The sequence below is a fragment of the Ctenocephalides felis genome, unplaced genomic scaffold (genome assembly GCF_003426905.1).
Source record: "Ctenocephalides felis isolate EL2017-DRISC unplaced genomic scaffold, ASM342690v1 CF-g0.4_SCAFFOLD_01604, whole genome shotgun sequence".
In the NCBI taxonomy this organism is placed as follows: domain Eukaryota; kingdom Metazoa; phylum Arthropoda; class Insecta; order Siphonaptera; family Pulicidae; genus Ctenocephalides; species Ctenocephalides felis.
The window spans coordinates 48740522-48760837 of NW_020537758.1; the positions used below are offsets into that span (position 1 = coordinate 48740522).

General features: G+C 29.2%; 1 protein-coding gene across 1 annotated transcript in view; it reads right to left on the minus strand.

Annotated features, from left to right (window-relative positions):
• The window catches only part of LOC113373899, a 407940-nt gene that overhangs the window by 311014 nt on the left and 76610 nt on the right, over positions 1-20316 (minus strand). The window lies entirely within an intron of this gene.

Here is a 20316-nt window from a genome sequence, read left to right on the forward strand (position 1 = left end):
GAAATCATGCATGCAATGTTATTTACTCTGAGGCAATGTTGAGTAAAGAATTTAAATTAGGCTGAAAACAGTTTATTTTTAACTTCCCGTAGGATAAGTAATAGTAATCGCAAAAAAAAAAACGAAAATGAAAATTTTTATATATCTCTACGTTTTAGAGGTTTCGGAACATTTTGGCATACCTTAGAAAAAGTTGATGTGTGTGTGTGTATTCGGATACAAATTATTGTCGACGATTTCAGGAACACGACCGAATTGAATTATCCAAAAACATTCGATTCCTATTGATAAGGAGATGTGCTGATTAGTTTTTGGCAAAGGCAGGTCAACCGTTTCGAAGATTCTGGGCAAAAAATGCCAAAAGCGGTAACTCAGTTTTTAACAGAACGGAGCGTCCGATTTTAAAAATTCTGATAATAATAAAATATTTTACTTGTATTGGCAAGATGAATAACTAATTGAATTTTTGGAGAGGCAGGACTAGCGGTTTTGGATATCTAGTAAAAAAACTAAAAAAAATCAGATCAAAAAAATTATCAGATATTTTAATGATACGTATAATTTTGTTTGTCGCGCTTCGATATTTTGTCTGTATGCAGCTGTAGCAGCTTTGACAAAAAGTTCAAAATTTTCAAAATATTTCAAAATATAATTTTTTACAAAGTTTTCTTTTCAAAAAATAATTTTTCAAAAATCTAATTTTTTCAAAGTTTAAAAAAAATTAATCTTTTTTAAAATTTAATTTTTGGTACTGAAAGTTCCAGCAATTTGCCTTAAAGCACGATGCCATGCACCACTAGTTAAAATTATATTGAAAAGATAAAATGTTGCTAAAAAATTTGGATCCTTCCTGTATCCAACATTAGTTAATTAAGTTTACTTTAGGTTTTTATTCTGAAATTTTCAATATATAGAAATCACAAAAATAGATATTATACATCATGGCTCAAAATGAAATTATTCATATAATAACATCACATCACTGTTTTTTGTCATATATCAGATATCTTATTTCCAAAACCATCAACTACCATGTGCCAAATTCCAAAAATCATTCCTATTTCAATCTGATCCTTTGTCAACAAATGGGTTAAAAGGGTTTGGAAGTTGCACAAACAATTCAAGCAGGTGGATTTACAACCTGTGCAAAGTAAAGGTGCTCCTATACAAGAGCAAACTATGTGCAATATTTTTCTATTTTTCCAAAATCATGCAGGTGACACAAATTTTATATTGTATGTTGTTGCACAAATATAAATTTCTATGATACAATTTTGTTTTGTATTGTTCATTAAGAAACAAGTGCACCATTATTTCCAAAGCCATAACATTTAAGTGATAGAATTCCAACGCAATCATAATATTCTTAGACTAAACGTTTCATAATAAATGCTGAAAGCATTATAATACACTCCATAATAGTAACCATTAACAAAATTTTATTTGAAAACTATCAACGCCTACTGTAAAATAGATCATTATAAAACTAGTTCACGAATGATTAAGTAGACACTTGGCAAATCTTATTATATGAAAGTGAAAATGGAACGAGTGAAATCATACTTAACTAGTAATCGTAACATTGTTCGACCATATAAAATTTAGCCCCCTGGATAAACGAGATTATTTCATTTAAATGATTTGAATAGTTGCAGTTTATTGTTAGTACCAGATAATAAATGTATATTAGTAGTAATATACTCTAGATGGCTGATTAAATAAGGTTGTATCAATCTGGACAAACAACTCTCTTTAGTTGTGAAATTATTATTTAATTTTTAACTTCCCGTAGGGTAAGTTATTGTAATCGTCCAAAAATCGAAATTGAAAATTTTTACATTTCTTCACGTTTTGAATGTTTCTGAACACTTTGGTATACCTCAGAAAGAATTGATGTGTGTGTGTAAGTGTGTGTGTATGTATGTAAGGATTCAATTTTTCGTCCACGTTTTCGGGCGCACGAATCAATCGATTTGAATGGTTAAAAAAACATTCAATTCCTATTGATAAGGAGATGTGTTGATTAGGTTTTGGCAAAGGCAGATCCAGCCGTTTCGGAGATACGGAGCAAAGAGAGCAGAAAATAGAATTCGAGTTTTTGAGAGAACGGAGCATCTGATTTGAATGACGGGGAGAAGTTGTGATTAGTTTTTGGCAAAGGCAGTTCCAGCGGTTTTGGAGATACCGAGCTAAATGTGCAAAAAATTGCAGCTTTTGAGAGAACTAAGTATCCAATTTGAATAATTCAGAAAAAATTCTGCTTGTGTTGACGAAACAAACGATTTTGGGTAATTTTTTTTTATTTCGAAAAAATTTTTTTTGAATATTGAAATTAATTCGGATTTTAATTTTAATTCTAGCTAAAGTTCTATAGCTCACTTATTTACGTCAAATAAATAATTTTAACATTGCACTTTAGTTTATATAATTTTTATAAATATTATATAATGTCCTTTATTTTAAATTCAATTGATTAAGTTTTGTTTATTTACTTTTGCATAAACATATATAAGTTATAGTATTTATAATAATCTATTTAAAAACATTTAATATTGCTTGAATTTTTCATTATGTTACGGGAAGTTCCAGCAATTTGCCTTAAAGATACTATACACCACTAGTTATTTAATTTTTTTGTGTATCTTTAACAGCAATTGGTACTTAACGTATCCTATTATATGCAGTACTTTTAAACGACGTGTCTTTTTTATAGATGGAAACCCAGACGGTTGCCCAATCTCTATTAATCTATAACAATAACAAGATACAAGAGTATTTATGATAAAAGGTGCAAAAATCTATAATCCCCAATCAAATATTATACCATCTTTATCCAGTTATTCTAAATATGCTCAGACTAAAAATATTTACCACCTAGGAGTGATCCCGAGATTTGGATCTAAACTATTTCAGATAAAAATCTTTTGCCCTATGAACAGATATGTACCTGTAGCAATTTGTTTCAAAAACATCATGATTACGTTGCAGGAAGCAAATTTTACACCTTGAGGTGCTCGAAATATTATCTCAACATCTCGAGGCAATAACTTAACTAGACAGATTTTTGTGTGGTATACGGGTAGCAAAATAGATGTTATAGGTTTTATGAGGATAAATATGATAGACCTAATTTTAAATTCTTATGTTGACTATTTTTGTGAATAACTACAATTAGAGTAGTTCTAGGAAAAAAGTCAAATGCTAGCCTTCGCTTGCATTTAAATAAATAAGAATTATATTCACCAAAGTACTAATAGTACAATTTCTGAAGAAATTGTGGTTATCCTGTAAATATTCTCACATACATATGTTATTGTATCAAAACTAATCATTAACCGCCAGTTAATGCCAGTTTATACACATATAATTCTAAAAATCAAATTAATATTCATTATTTATAATTATTTATCACTATATCATAATCATATCAAAATTTTCTTAACTTATTAATAATTTGTAAATGAATATGCTATGCAAATAATAAAAACATTATCCTGAATTTATTGCATAATTCGAAGATCGGTTATCCTTAATAAAAATAGGATTTAGAATTATATCTAAAGCAAGATAAAGAAACGGTTTATTCAGGAGCAAAATGAGTATGTTTGTCGAATTCACGAGAAAAAATTCAAATTTCAATCATGACTTCTTAGAAAGTAAATAAGAAAAAAATTGATACCAACACAAAATTAACTTCAAATTTGTTTTTATGTCGTCGTTAAAAAAAGTTTTCATATTGAATAATTAGCATATGTTTTAAAACAAAATTTATCAACCAAATAAAATTCATTTAAATTCAATATTCAACAAATATTAATTTAGCAGAGTAAAGTAAAATATTTTAAGGTTTATTGATCCAAAAATGTTTCAATAGTAAAGAAAAGTGATTAAAATCACGCATAAAAAATATTCGAGATCCGACTTGTATTTCTAACTAGTGGGTCGCATGGCATCGTGCCTTAAGGCAAATTGCTGGAACTTCCCGTACCATTTTTTTTTTTTAAACGATTCACATTTTTGAAAAAAAATTACTCTAAAAAATTAGATTTTTGAGAAACTATAAATTTTTGACAAAAATTTGAAGTGTATTTTGAAATATTTTGGAAATTCTGATCTTTTTTTCAAAGCAATCGTACTGCTTTAACTGCATAGAGACGAAATATCGAAGCGCGTAAGCGCCGCGCCGCCGTCTAACAGACAAACATTGGTACGAAACCTATAGGAATGTAAACAAAATTTATACTTATTGTTAAAATCTCTATAAAATATCTGATAATTTGATGTGCATATGTCTAATGATCATTTTTGTCTGCCAGGTGGCATTTTTTTTTACTTATTTTGCTAGATCTCTGAAACCGCCAGACCTGCCTTCATGAAAATTTAATCAGTTTTTCATCTTGTTAATACAAGTAAAATGTTTTTTGAATTATTCAAATCGGACGCTCCGTTCTCTTAAAAACTGAATTATTCAAATCGGACGCTCCGTTCTCTTAAAAACTGACTTACCGTTTTTGGCACTTTTTGCCCCATATCTTCGGAACGGCTAGACCTGCTTTCGCCAAAAACTAATCAGCACGTCTCCTTATCAATACGAATCGAATGATTTTTGAATTATTCAAATCGCTTCATCCGTGTTCCCAAAATCGTCGACGAAAATTTGTATCCGAACACACACACACGCACATACATACACACACATACACACACACACACACATATACATCCATTTTTTCTAAGGTTTGCCAAAATATTCAGAAACCTCTGATAAGACATATAAAATTTTCATTTTCGATTTTTTTGCTATTACTATAACTTACCCTACGGGAAGTTAATAAAAAGCGTATAGTAACAATATGATATGATTGAGCTCCAATTTTTCTATTTATTTAACTTAGAATCAAATTGAACGGAACCGGATGAAATTATCATTTCTGCGACTAGATGATTAAATAAGTATCTGCCAAAGATAATATATTCTTTATGTATATAAGAATTATTTATCTAGACATTATCTATATTTTTTCAAAATGTTAAACTAATCATCTAAATCAGCAACTTGACATAAGTGATATAAAGACTTGACAAAAGATATTTATTGTTACAATAACGTATCAATTTCTGATAAAATTTGTTGTTTATATTATGAAGAACACGTGTATTTCAACACAATGACGACAAGCAAATCAAAATCAAATAAATTAATAATTAATTATCAACTTACGAATAACGTTGTATATTGTTCCAAGAAGGATCAAGCATAGCCTTGAGTGGATATCTATGTAACTCGATACATTTTTTTGTATCATTGGTATTGATTTTCAGCACAAGTTTTTGATAACAATTATTAATCATCATAGAACAGGAGTTATAGAGCATATGTAACATAAAAAAATAAAAAATTAAAATAGGGCATGAAGGTCCAATTTGACTTTTAGTGTTTATTCTGTCTAAACCAATCTACTATCGAACTCTGATCAGTCAAATTCTCAGTTAATTTCTAATAATAACTAGTGGTGTATAGCATCGTGCCTTAAGGAAAATTGCTGGAACTTCCGGTACCATAACGAAATGTTCGAGGAATATTAAATGTTTCCAAATAGATTATTATTAAAACTGTAACATTGTCTATAATTTACAAGAATTCTAAAACTGACTTGTGGAGTTAAAATTATTTATTTAACTTAAATAAGTGAGCTTTAGAATTTTAACTTAAAATGTGAATTATTTTTGATATAAAAAAATATTTTTTGGAAAAAAAAATAATTTTGAATTTTTTTCTAAAAGCAATTGTTTGGTCAACACAATCAGAAAGATTTTTGAATCGTTCAAATCGAATGCTTAAAACCTTCAAAAACTGCCATTTTTGGCACATTTAGCTCCGTATCTTCGAAATGGCTGGACCTGCCTTTGTCAAAAATTAATCACCACTTCTGCCAATCATTACAATATGAATGTGTTTAGCATCATTCAAATCGGATACTCCGTTCTCTCAAAAACTCGATTTATATTTTTTGCACTCTTTTTGCCGATTTTTTGCCGTATCCCCGAAACGGCTAGACCTGCCTTTGCCAAAAACTAATTAGCACATCTCCCTATTAATAGAAAGCGAATGCTTTTTGAATTATTCAAATCGGTTTATCCGTACGCCCGAAATAGTCGACGAAAAATTGTTTACACACACATACACACATATGCACACACATACACACATATGCACACACATATCACTTTTTTCTAAGGTATGCCAATATATTTTTGGAAGATTACTATAACTTACCCTTCATGAAATTAAAAATATGTATTTTTACTATTTTTTTAAAATTTGTTATATATTCTTTTTTAACCCACAAGTTAAATTCAATTGTCTAATCATTTCGTAAAATAAATTGACTATTATCTGTTCTTGGGCACGTAACAATCAATTTACTTTTACCTAATATAGTCGTATGAGCTAGCTATTAACCAACTGCACACAAGTCATTAAATCTCTAGATCTCTAAATCAGCAACCAGCAAGACAAATATCTTCGTATCTTAATATTTAGACAATAGTTTAAGATTTTATCTCAGCCTAAGATCATATATACCGTTTATGCTGGTACTGGTTTCTCAATGCACCTGTCAGTTTTAAGTAGCCGAGTGGCACCAACTAATAATATAGCACATTTACATATATCACATTTGAAAGTTCCATATTTGTGACCGTCTAGTAAGTGTGAATGTTCTCGCTTTTAGATACATATGAAGCCTAGTGATATTTTACTTATAAAAATTCTAGAAATACAGATATGATTGCGAAATTAATTATGGCACAGTACTTAAAGAAAGGTTAAATAACCCGCGCTTGTAATTTGTTATGTAAACATATTCATAAAATGAACTGGGTAAGGACTGGGTATAAATTTTGAAGTTCAAGAGTTTTATTCTGTCTAAATTAAAGATTTGGACACTAAAATTGCAATTTTCCAGGTCAACTGAACATCCATGTCAACTGAACATCCAGGCCAAGAACATATTAAACTATTAGAGTAGTTCTTTCACACGTGTTTTTGTTTTTCTTAAATAAAATATGATTTGATTTGAAACAAGTCTGCTAGACACCATATTAAAAAAATGCAAACTTTTGTGTAAAGATAACTAGATTTTTTAGCATAATAAATTAAGAATTTTATATATAGTTAATAAATTATATTATATTTTTGAACAATATTAATAGTCGCAGAATGACAAAGGACAATTATAGTGTTTGGTATTAATTTAGTTTCAAGTAGTTATTATCATAGCAAAAATATTATAGAGCTTATATAAGTAGCAAAATAAATACAAATAATCTTATTTTTAATATTATTATTAATTTATCTATTACTATTATTAATTTATTATTATTAACTTCTCGTAGGAAGTTTTTGTAACCGTCCAAGAATCGAAATTGAAAATGTTTACATTTCTCGACGTTTTGAAGGTTTCTGAACATTTTGGCATACCTCAGAAAAAATGGATGTGTGTGTGTGTATGTATGTACAGATACAATTTTTCGATCACGTTTTCGAGCGGATCAACCGATTTGAATGGTTTAAAAAACATTTGATTCCTATTGATAGGGCGATGTGCTGATTAGTTTTTGGCACAAGCAGGTCCAGCAGTTACGGAGATAAAGAGCAAAGAGAGCAGAAAATAGAAATCGAGTTTTTGAGAGAACGGAGCATCCGATTTGAATGATCTAAAAAACATTCAATTAGTAATGATTGGGAGAAGCGGTATTAGTTTTTGGCAAAGGCAGGCCCAGCTTTCTGCTTTTTTAACAAAATAATTGAATTTGGAGAAAAAAAATTGTTTCAAAATAATTTTTTTTTCATTTTTTTTTTCAAAAATAAATTTTTTTGTATATCGAAAATAAATCAGATTTTATTTTTAATTCTGACTATAGTTCTAATATACTTTAAACAAATAATTTCAACTTTGCAATTCAATTTATATAATTTTTATAAATATTGGACAATGTTACAATATTTATAATAATGTATTTGAAAACATTCAGTATTTCTCGAACATTTCGTTATGGTACGGGAAGTTCCAGCAATTTGCCTTAAGGCACGATACCATACACCCCACTAGTTTATCTATTTTTATTATCTATTATTATTTTTTATTTATTCAGTTATTTATCAATTATGCAAATTTGAGAATAATAATTTGAATCATACATAAGCAATGTTTAAAATTTAATTTTTACAATATAATTCATTTTGACTGCTATTGGCTTTTAACATAGTTCAAAAATATATTATTAATTTATTCAATATTTACTGCATTTAAGAGTTTGTCGTGGCCGAGTGGAATTAGCTTTGACCTCGCAACTTTTCACTTGAAAATATAAATAAGAAATATGATTTCAAGAGAAAATATAAATTCTCAATATTGATTCATATAAGTATTGAATAAATTCAACTAATAAAAATACAGTAGAATCCGCTTAGTATGACATCGAAGGGACGCCGAAATCTCGTCATACTAACCGGTCGTCATTAAAAGCGTACTGAAGAAAAACTTTTTAATATGCAAATATGTTACATGTTTCAGTAATTTAAAAGAAAAGCCTATACAAACGTTTTAATTAAAAATAAAAATGACACATTAAAATTTAATATAAAATAAAATTGACATAGGGTAGGGCGGGGGCACAACGGTCCAATTTGACTTACGGTAATTATACTGTCTAAACCCAATGAACAACACATAACATACATCAAAGAAGCATCTATCGAACTATGTTCAGAAAAAGTTACATACATACGTACATAATTCCTAATTATATAAATATTATATTGTTTACTATTTTTTAAACATTTGGTATCTGACCCATTTTACTTCACATATTGGGTAAAGTGGAACAACCAGGGGCGAACAGATGCAATTTCTTTTATTAAATTTTAAAGGCATTTTATGCTACATATTCATCAGAAGAGCCGGAATAACAATTTATTCAATTAATCTCTTGTAAAATTGCTTTTTTTAAACTTTACTATTTTATTGCTTACACCTTTGCCAAAATAAAGATTCAGCTAGTCCTTTTTATCGTAGTTATGTGCCGCTTATCTTCTGATAGCAAAGTCATAAGAATAAAGGTGATGGCTGGTTATGAATTTATACATTTTCGCCCTCTACTATCAAATATAATTGTTAAAAAAATCTAATTTTATTTGTTTATGAGATATCCGTGGTGGGCCATTAATAATTAGTCTACCCTACCCATAAACATACAAATGTGTTTTTTAATGTAAGTAATCAGTAATTTTTGATTGATTTCTTTGCATAATTTTATTGTAAAAAGACTTGGCCACATCATGTAAAATCATGTCGGTCATTATAATTGGACATATTTTTTGCAAAAATGGGTCATTATAAGCGACATGTCAATGTAAGCGAGGTCAATATATCCGACTAGACAGCTGTTTTTTTAAGGAATTTTATATGGAAACCAAATTCCTAGTGCAATTACGTCATATTAAGCGGTTGTCAATATATCCGGCGTCATACTAATCGGATTCTACTGTATATCAAATAGAGATATGGTCCATGACCATTGAAAAACCTTCTAAAAAACGACTTGGTCAAGAAGAAGATTTATCACAATAGCTTATAGATCTGTTAAGTTCTGACTGCTGTTAAGAGAATAAATAAAAAATATTTAATCTTAATTTATTGTGTAAAATATTTTCTAAAATTATTTCTAATGACAAGCTCTTTTATAAAGACAGTAATTGAAGTGATAAAGTATAATGATTTTAAGGCTAGCCAGTAGTGGGCAATATACCCATAGTAGAGAGTTCTAACATATTTCTTTGGGACATATTATAAACATTAAATTACGAAATTACGAAAATAAAAGGAAGAAATTATTCTCAAATTAATAAAATTGGGTTAAATTTGCAACTAATGTAATATTTTAGCGCAATTTTTAAATGATGGATCTTTGATCTCAACACAACTTTCTTTTTTTGTCACATTTTGTAAAATTTATTTAGAACGCAACAAAAACTGTGTATGATTGTGTAATCAAATGGTGTGTATGTATGAAATTTTTGAATGTTCTCTAATTTTCCCAGCACCAAGGAATGACTAAAGCTCAATTAATTTCATATCACAAACAAAACTCAGATCGAGTTTGCCCATGTCCACGCGCCCACAATAACTTGTCTGAAAGTTGTCTCGAAATAGAAATGTTAAGGGCATACATATTTGTTATTTATAATTCTCATAAATTATTATTTTATTGGTATAGGGATATAGAGTTTATTCATAGCAAAAATAACTTAGTATATTTAAATGATTTTTTGGAAATGTATAAATTATAAAAATAACTAGTTGGAATTGGTATTTTACCGTGAGGCAAGTTACATGAACTTTTCGAAATGTATAAATAATCGACTTAATCAATAAAAAATAAATAAACTTATTAAATTAAAAGTATTCAGAGTGGATTTATTAAACATAATTGAAAACGAATGAACACGTTAACTCGGAGTATTTTCTAAAAGCAAATTTTCACAAATCAATAATTTTTACAATTGAACCAGTTTCCGTAGGACTTCAATGGTTTAGTATGTTCATTAAGACCAAGTACTTTATCGTTATACTAAGTAAATCGTCTGATTTTAATTTTAACAAACGTCAAAAAAACTACTCATTTTCTCAAACTTTCATGCATTTATAAAATTATACTACTTGTCGTAAGACCGTAATATTTCAGTAAGTTCTATAAGGCCATGATATAAATCGCCAAAAAAAGTTCCAAAAAAATTGGCTTAATTTTTTTCCAACGGTTAATTTCAAGAAAACGGCTGGTAGATTTTCACCTAAAACTAATCAGTATCATTCCCAACTAATATCTTTCGAACAGTTTTTGATTTTTCAAAATCGATTATGTAGTATGAGCTTAAATGTGGACAAAAAGGACACTTTTTTCAACTGTTCACACACACACAGACATACCTTCTCCAAAGTTGGTCTCATTCAATTCAGAACGGCTTGAAACGTCGAGAAAACATAAAATTAGCGAATCGGATTTTTTTATAGAAACATAAACTTCTCCTTCGGGAAGTTAATAAAAATAAAATTAGTTGAATCATAAATAATGAAACTTAGAGATATAGATGCTTATAAAATGCCCTTTATTCTATTGGTTTTTGTACTAACAAAAATTGGTTTTATAAATGTATAATTGGAAGTTTTTAATCATGAATAATGGTAACTTATTATTATTATGAATTGATCTTAACATCTTTCTATCATAAAACTTAAAATTGATACCGTAAATATACATTTCTATTTCATTCATTACACATGAATTTTGCATGTATCTATTCACGCTTCGCTTAATTCATTCAAAAACTAACCCTTTAATTTAACCCTTTGTGGCTATCTTGAATATGTATATTTTTTATTGATAAGCAAATACAGTTTGCCCTTAAAGTCTTCACAATGCCCGATAAAATTCTTGAACCTATTAAATACAGCCGGCCGGATGTTCTAGGAACTAGATCAACACGAGGAAATACATACATATACCTTTATATTAATACTGGATATGTTATGAATATATTAAACAAGCCTTCTGCTCAATGAAAAGTGAACTTTCATCCAATATTACTGTATAAGATCTGGTGTTCAATAACTTGACTAAAATTATTTTATAGAAGTAATAGAAACTTTGAAGAATATTATAAAAATCACTCTCTATGGTTTTATCTATATAGGATACTATTGGTGATTTTAACAAAATTCAATAGCACATGGTCATACGAAAACAATTTTGAAATTTAAAATTGTAAGCATATATTTCCTTACTTTAGATTAATTGAATAAAAAAGTTTGTTAGTTTTGCGATACGGTCAGCCAAACCATTCAGTTGCTTCAAAATTGAAAGAACACTTTAAAAAAACATTCACGTTTTATCAAAATTTTAAAAATTAAATCCAGTTGCAAAGCCACCAGATAGTGATTTTTTTATCATTTTTGGCAAGATGGCAGCTTCTTAGTAATTTCTGAATATTTTATTAAAACTTTGTATGAAGATAGAATTTGTGGTCTTCAAAATCATCAAAATATAATTTGTTGAAATTTGGAATTTCATAATATTATCGTCACAATTTTAAAAGTTGCTAAATCTGTATTCTTTTTGATAAATTTTGCAACTTGCCTCGAGAAGAAAATCTACTTACACCTATGTTTAAATAATATTCACAACAAGTACACTATAATATTATCTACTAGAAATATAATTGTTTTGAAAATTTTATTGTGCTTTTAATACACATCGTGTTATTTTCAAAAAGTCCAAGAACATCACATATAAAGCATACAAATTGAAACTTTTTTTTAATTCAAATTTATAAATGCTATTTTTTAATTTCCCGTAGGGTAAGTCATTGTAATCGTCCGAAATCGAAATTGAAAATTTTTGCATACCTTCACGTTTTGAAGGTTTCTGAACATTTTGGCATACCTTAGAAAAAAATGGATGTATGGATCGGATCAACCGATTTAAATGGTTCAAAAAACATTCGATTCCTATTGATAGGGAGATGTGCTGATTAGTTTTTTGTCAAAAGTCGGTTTAGCCGTTTTGGAGTTATGGAGCAAAGAGTGCAGAAAATAGAAATGGAGTTTTAAAAAGCATCCGAATTGAATAAGCCAAAAAGTATTACTTTTTGGCAAAGGCAGGTCCAGCCGTTTCGGAGAAACGGAGCTAAATGTGCAGAAAATGGCAGTTTTTGAGAGAACTAAGCATCCAATTTGAATGGTTCAAAAAACTTTCTGCTCGTATTGATGAAACGATTGAGTTTGTAAAAAGAAAAGAAAAAACTATTTCAAAATATTTCCAGCAATAAGTTCCACCAATTTGCCTCAAGGCACGATGCCTTACGCCACTAGTTTAAATAACATTTAGTATGATCTATTTTAAATATATTGAGTAAAACTACCTATTTGCCCTCATTTATTTCAATCTATCTATAATAATTGATGCAGGTAAGGATTCCGTGTGGGCCAGCGATTTTACTAGACTAGGTAATACATGTTGCAAGTTTCCGAGGAAGTGAGATGTTATTATAAATAAAAGTTCATTCATTCGTGGGAATCGATGCAAATACTATATATTGAATTACACAATTGTATTTTATGAATATTTAGATTATTCAATAACGTTTATTCAAATCGTAGGAAAACGATTTATCTATTGGTGTCTAGATAAGCGAAGAACCTGTGAATTATATCAGGTAGAAATGTAGTATTTGCATCTGTACAAATAGAAGAATAAATCGAAGGTATTGGGCATATTTTTTTTATAGATTATTGATATCACATGTTAATGATATACCAAAATAAGGGACTGATTGAATTCAGAGTGCGGTTGAATTATTTTGCAGGTGAAAGATTTACCTTAATTGTAAACCGTCAATAGTTTGAGGATCTATTATGATAATGCTTTTCTTCAATTTTGGAGTCAAACGATTTAAATTAACTCGAATTGACGTAAAAAATAAATATATCAGATTTTCTGGCTTCAAACGTCTCCAGCGGAAAGTTAATAATTAATTAAAATCAATTTATATGGTTAATATAATACCATAATAAGGGACTGATTGAATTCAGAGTGCGGTTGAATTATTTTACAGGTGAAAATTTATACCTTAATTGTAAACTTTTAACAGTTTGAGGAGCTATTATGATGATGCTTCTCCTCAATTTTGGAGTTAAACGATTCAAAATAACTTGAATCGTCGCGAAAAAATAAATATATCAGATGTTGTAGCTTCAAACTTCTCCATCGGGAAGTTAATAATTAATTTAAATCAATTTATAATCCATATGGATTCAGTTTCATAACCGGATACAAGATGTTAAGCATACCTACTTATATATTTAATAAGGTCCGGAAATAATTAATCCTATCAAGATTATACTTTAAGAACACGCGTCTTATGTTTTTTTACACATGTAGATATAAAGCGTTCATTTGACTTATAAAAAATATATTAATTGATATTGCTACACTTCATATTTTTCAATTTGTAGATGTGGAGATTGTGTTTGAAATGATTAATGAAGTTCATTGAAAATTACATGATTTATAAAAAATAGTAATATTTAAAATTTGAATAAACAAATAAGAAAGTAAATATAAAAAAGGATATTAATAAAGTTGCTGAGTCTCAATTCATAATCATTAGACTATTGTTTATCTACTAACTGGGGAGTAATTTGATATTTAAATGAGAAAAATCAAATGACAATATCGATTTAAAGTTAACGACAATCTAAAATATATAAAAAAACAAATAAAACAAAGTTTTATTCCATCTTCATATTTTCAGAAGAATAAAGTTTTCAAGTCCTAAAAAGTCCGAATATTTTGCAACATTTGCCATTATCAAAAATATTATTTTAGTCGCAGCAGTGAGCGCCCAATATCATTTTGGTGGCAGCGGTGAGATTTAAACAAAAAAGCCAAATGAAATCTTTTATTTATTAAGGAAGCTAAAAAATTTTTGAAGTTTAAAATTTACATATGAAGCCATTAAAATTTCATAAATGTTAAAGCACAGCATAATCTAGAAATGCTTGGACAACATCGGTATAGCTAATGGTTTATTATAAAACAGGAAGAGACCTGTATGAGACAGTGAATGGGTTAATTCTTGAAGCAAGAATTCGTCTTAAACTTTTGAATGGGTTCGACTCATATCCTTTTCTCATATAAAGCTCTCGATATAGAATAGAATAAGTAAGCATTTCGATGAACAGTCACGTGTACACGTATTATTATATCCTAAGACAATGAAAACTGTGGACATAAGGTACCCATGATATGAATAACCTGAAATATTTTCTCATATTAACAAAACAGGTTCCGCACGGGATTATTTAATACAGGATGTTTAAATAAGGAGTTTGAAATATTCTTTGTCAAAAGTAATTATTAAATTTTGATTCTGTTTATTGTGTGGCAGGACACAAAGCTACCGAAACTCAGTATTGGTAATCGTAATATGTAAAGAATATTCAAATTTTATAAAAAAAAAACACGTTGTAAGACATAAGTGAAGGTCTACAACACCAGATTGTTAGATCAAATTAGGTATAAGGTAGGACGGGACACAAAGGTCTGATTTGACTTTGAGCAATCATATTGTGAAAATTAAACCAACTATACCAAAACAAGTATCAAACAAATAACTATCTGACTACGTTCAGTGAAACTCCTAGCTTCATCATTGTAGAAATGTGTTTTTTGCTGTTTTTCAAAAAAATGTTACCTGCTCCTCTCATCCCATAGGTGGGGTAAATTGGGACGGCCTGGAGCAAACACGTCAATATATTATTTTTAATTTTAAAGGGATTTTACGAAATAGCTACATTATTCTGTCAATGTAAAATATAAATTCACAACACATTTTTTACAGAATTAACACTGTATATAACCTTGATTTGGTACTTCCTGAGAAATATTCACCGGCAGAGTTGGAATAACTATTTATTTAATTGTAATCTTTTGCAAAATTGCATTTTTTAACTTAATTTATTTTTTATTTTATATGTTTTGTTGTTTACAGCTTTGCCAGGATAAAGGTTCAGTTGGTCACTTTTATGCCTCTTTGATGTAAGCTTTTATAGAATTTATATAAAAAAACTTTTGTATCCAACTAAAAATTAACAACATATCTTGTAGAATAAATAATACCCAATGCTTAAATGAATATATTGCAGTCTCGTAAACCAAACAACAGTGCTCACAACCAAGAAAATAACAAAGAAAGAAAATACTTTTGCTATGGGTTTTCAAATATTGCCGATCATCTCCCGATAACAACTACAAGATGTAAGAACTAACGTAATTATTGGATTTACATTTTTCCCTTTTGTTTCAAGTATTGTTAAAAAATTCTTATCTTTACTTGTTTTTGAGATATCGATGGTGGACATTCTGACATAAACTCTTACTTTTTCACATTTCAACCATATATATATTATATTTTTTTTAATTTCACTTTCAATAACATTGAAGAACAAAAACATCTTCATTAGCAGTCCATAAGTCGTCTATTACATTATGTGTGTCAGGTATTCATTCCTGGACCACACATCAGATCGGCTCAATAGGTGGTACGCAACCGGCCAATGATTAATGTCTTGACCATTGTGGAACTGCTTTATGATTTGTTATCCAATGGGGAATAAAAGGGTTTAGATTGATTGAAATATCAAATATTTATCGATAAATGCTTTTTATGCATTGATAATTTTGGAAAATTGAATAAATGATTCAACCTGCGAGAGGGCACCTGCTGGTAATTCGGATTATAGAACTATATTAATACATTTACACACACATTAAAAAATATTTTTTTAATTTATATGTTATACACATATCTTCAGAATTGTAAAATTAGATAAAAAGTACATATATGCAACGAAATTTCTAGAAGATTCTTTAAAACCATATCTTTCAATTTTATATTGATATATGCCACAGAAAATTAGGAAACTAATATTAGAACTTTAAGGAATTGAACATAATATACTAAATGATACTTTAGGTTAAAGTCACAATTAATTTTTGTAAAAGTCTTGTGAATATTATTTTGTAAAAGTAAATTGAAGCTTTGTAAAAGGTGTAATGCTGCATCAAACAGACAATATTAAATATTAGGTAAAAATACATATATGCAATAAAATTTCTAGAAAAATTTTTAAAACCAAATCTTTCAATTTTGTATCAATAAATGCCACAGAAAATTAGGAAAATAATATTAGGACTTTAAGAAATTGAACTTAAATCACTAAATATTACTTCAGGTTAATTAATTTTCCTTTTGAATATTATTTTGTAAAAGTGAATTAAAGTCTTGTAAAGGTGTAATGCTGCATCAAACAGACAAAATTCTAAGGATTTTGAAAGCTCACATATTAAAAATAATCAATGAATAAATACTTAAATTTTTTATGAAGATAATTAATTTATATTTCAATGTAATATATATATATATTAGGGTGGGCCGAATCATTATAGAAGTAAAATTAAGCGATATGGGCACCTTTTCATATGAAATATATGTGTTATTTAAATGAATTTTGACTTCAAAACCATATATCGCAAATAACTCTTTAGCCAGCGAAATTTTCAATAAAATACTGTTTTAATAAGTTAATATATTAATTTAGGCATGTGAATAATTCCAATTGTAAGTTATATTTCTTTAATATTTGTACGGGGGTTTTTAAATCGGGTTTAGTTTGTTGTTATTTATTTCCATCAGAGTGCGCTAGTATTTTTTATAATAATTCTCGAACTTTCGAAAAGAATATATTAATGTGGAAAATTCGCATAAATCTTCATTCAGTTCTCCAGTTAGACGTGAAGTATCAATGGCGAATTCTTATTTAAATTCAGGCGCAAGTGCTAGTAATTTGAATCATATGCGCTCGCATGATCAAATTACATTTGGGGAAGCAAAAGAATTTACTGGTGTAATCTTCCGACAAGTATGGAAATTATCAGGTATTATTTTTATTTGGCCGAAGAATCAAAAAAACAAAATAAAATGTTTTCATATAAAACATTTACTCCAAATGTGGTAACGAAATTGATTCAGACGTGGGAAAAAATTGATATTCCAATTATGGAGAAACGAAGTATCGCTAGAAAATTGAACCGATTGATTGATAAATATAAAAGTACAAATAAAAGCAAGTCTACCCAAGCATCATTTCAGGAGTTTGTAGAATCCACGAAAGAATTATTTTATATTGGAAAATGCAAATGCGATTTGCGAAGATTACTGTGTTCTTGTGGATTGATCCCAAAACATTTACAAGCGTTTATGATGGATCAACATAATGAGAGGAATCTACGATACCAGAATATATTATAAAAAATTGAAGATGAAGTATCAGAATCTACAATAACTAGCAATATTACTCCAGGTGAGACATATACTCCAGATGTTGATTTTGATTTTAAAAGCAGTTCGGAAAGTTTACAAAATACTTCTCATATAAAACGTGGTCCATATAGTCGAAGATATAAGGCTCCAAGCTATGCCTTAATGTGCGACAGATTTGCAATTTCTGATAGAGTTGGGTCTGGCGTGGTGACGGCAATCCTGCGTGACCTGGGCATAACGGATGATTGGGGCAATCCTGTCATTATGGACAAAAATAAAAGCGTTCGCGAGAGGCAGAAAAATAGGCAAGCTCTACACAAACGATATGATTCTTCTGAATTAATAGCATTTTCATTCGACGGCCGAAAAAATGATTCTATTACCATGGAAAAAATCGATAAGAAGTTTCACCCACGAATGATTAAAGAAGCGCATTTAGTTATTTTAAGGAACCGAATGGCCAATTGTTGGGTTACACAAAATTGGAAAATGAAGATTCGGAAAGTAAAGTAATCAAATTGAACGAGTTTTTCGCCGATAAAGGAATAGCTCTCGATTCTTTGATAGGCATATGTTGCGATGGTGAACCAGCAAATACAGGCGTAAAAAATGGTATTTTACGTCGATTTGAAATTCAGTTAAACAGGCCACTGCATTGGTTTGTGTGTCTTCTCCACTTTAACGAACTTCCACTTCGCCATTTATTTAACTATTTGGAAAAATCATTGACCACTGGACCACGAAAAAAAACTGGAATATTAAGCAAACAAATTGAAACATGCGAAAATATACCGGTGAGTTATAACATATTTACTATTTTTAATACCCTATGTTCAAATTCAATATAATTTATTTTTTCCTATATACTTCCAGCCGGTAAAAGACTTTGAAACAATCCCACTTGAAAATTTGGCTGATATAAGTCCTGCTGAATCGAATCGACAACTGACTCAAGTTATTTAATAAAATAGCTAAGCAGTTGCTTCTGGAGAAGTATCGACAGACTTAGCTAACATGAAACCAGGGCCAATAGCACATTCCCGTTGGCTCACGAAGCTAGTAGGTTACTTCGGTTTATGTAACTACTAATAAGCCATCCAAAATTTGAAAATTCTGGCAAACTACGTAATGAAAGTATATATTCCAATGTACTTTAACATTAAATATTACAACTCTGTGGTGTATGGTAGTATATTATTTTATAAATTTATTAGCTGGACGCAATATTTAGACTCGAATTTGAGACAAATTGTGAACAATGTTGCTAAAGAAAACGCATACTATGCTCACTCAGAAAATATTTTATTAGCAATTTGTTTGATAATAAAAGGAAATACGAGATTCAGCTATAAGAAAAATCTTATATTACCGTAATAATGTGGAAGACCTGACGCAATTGAGAGATTACAAAACACCCGAAATAAATTTCGAATGCACACGACTATACTAATATGATAGATATGGATGATTATTCAAATATATCCGAACCAGCCTTTACGCTAATATTCCTCATGAACATCTAGTACAATATCTACAAAGCAATGAGTGTCCATGGAGTGACCCTAAATTCCGGTCCACATTCAGGGACTGAGAGACAGTTCAATTACTGGCTAATGTATCACAACGCGTATTAGAGCAAATCGCGAAGGTGTTATGACAGCGACACTACTATCTCGTGAAAAGCATCCTCGACTGGAAGCAAGCAAGATTTCAGATATTAATTTATTTAAATTGTATTAGCTAAATGTAAGAATTTTATTTTAAATAAAAATGTAACTTAAGAAATAAAAATGTTGTATTTAAACCATGTCATGTAAATAAATAATAGAATAAATATATGTCATTCCTAAAAAAAAACCCAAAACATATTTTTTCTTCTACAAAGTAGTTTGACCTGTTTCGATGCATGATTCTAGGTTAGCTTTTACTCGCAAATTCCCCTAACAGTTTACTTGATGTAGTCTGATGTACCCTTAAGTTACTGATTTCAAAAGCCGGAAAATTTTTTTAACTGTTTCGATGCATGATTCTAGGTTAGGCTTACTCGCAAATGTCCCCTAACAGTTTTACTTGATGTAGTCTGATGTACCCGTAAGTTACTGATTTCAAAAAGCCGAAATGTTTTTTAACCTGTTTCGATGCATGATTCTAGGTTAGGCTTACCGCAAATGTCCCCTAACGTTTACTTGATGTATCTGATGTACCCGTAATTATCTGAGTTCAAAAAGCCGGAAAATGTTTTTAACCTGTTTTCGATGCATGATTCTAGGTTAGGCTTACTCGCAATGTCCCCTGACGTTTACTGTTTACTTGATTTTTGATGTACCCGGAAGTTACTGAATTTCAAAAGCCGGAAATGTTTTTAACCTGTT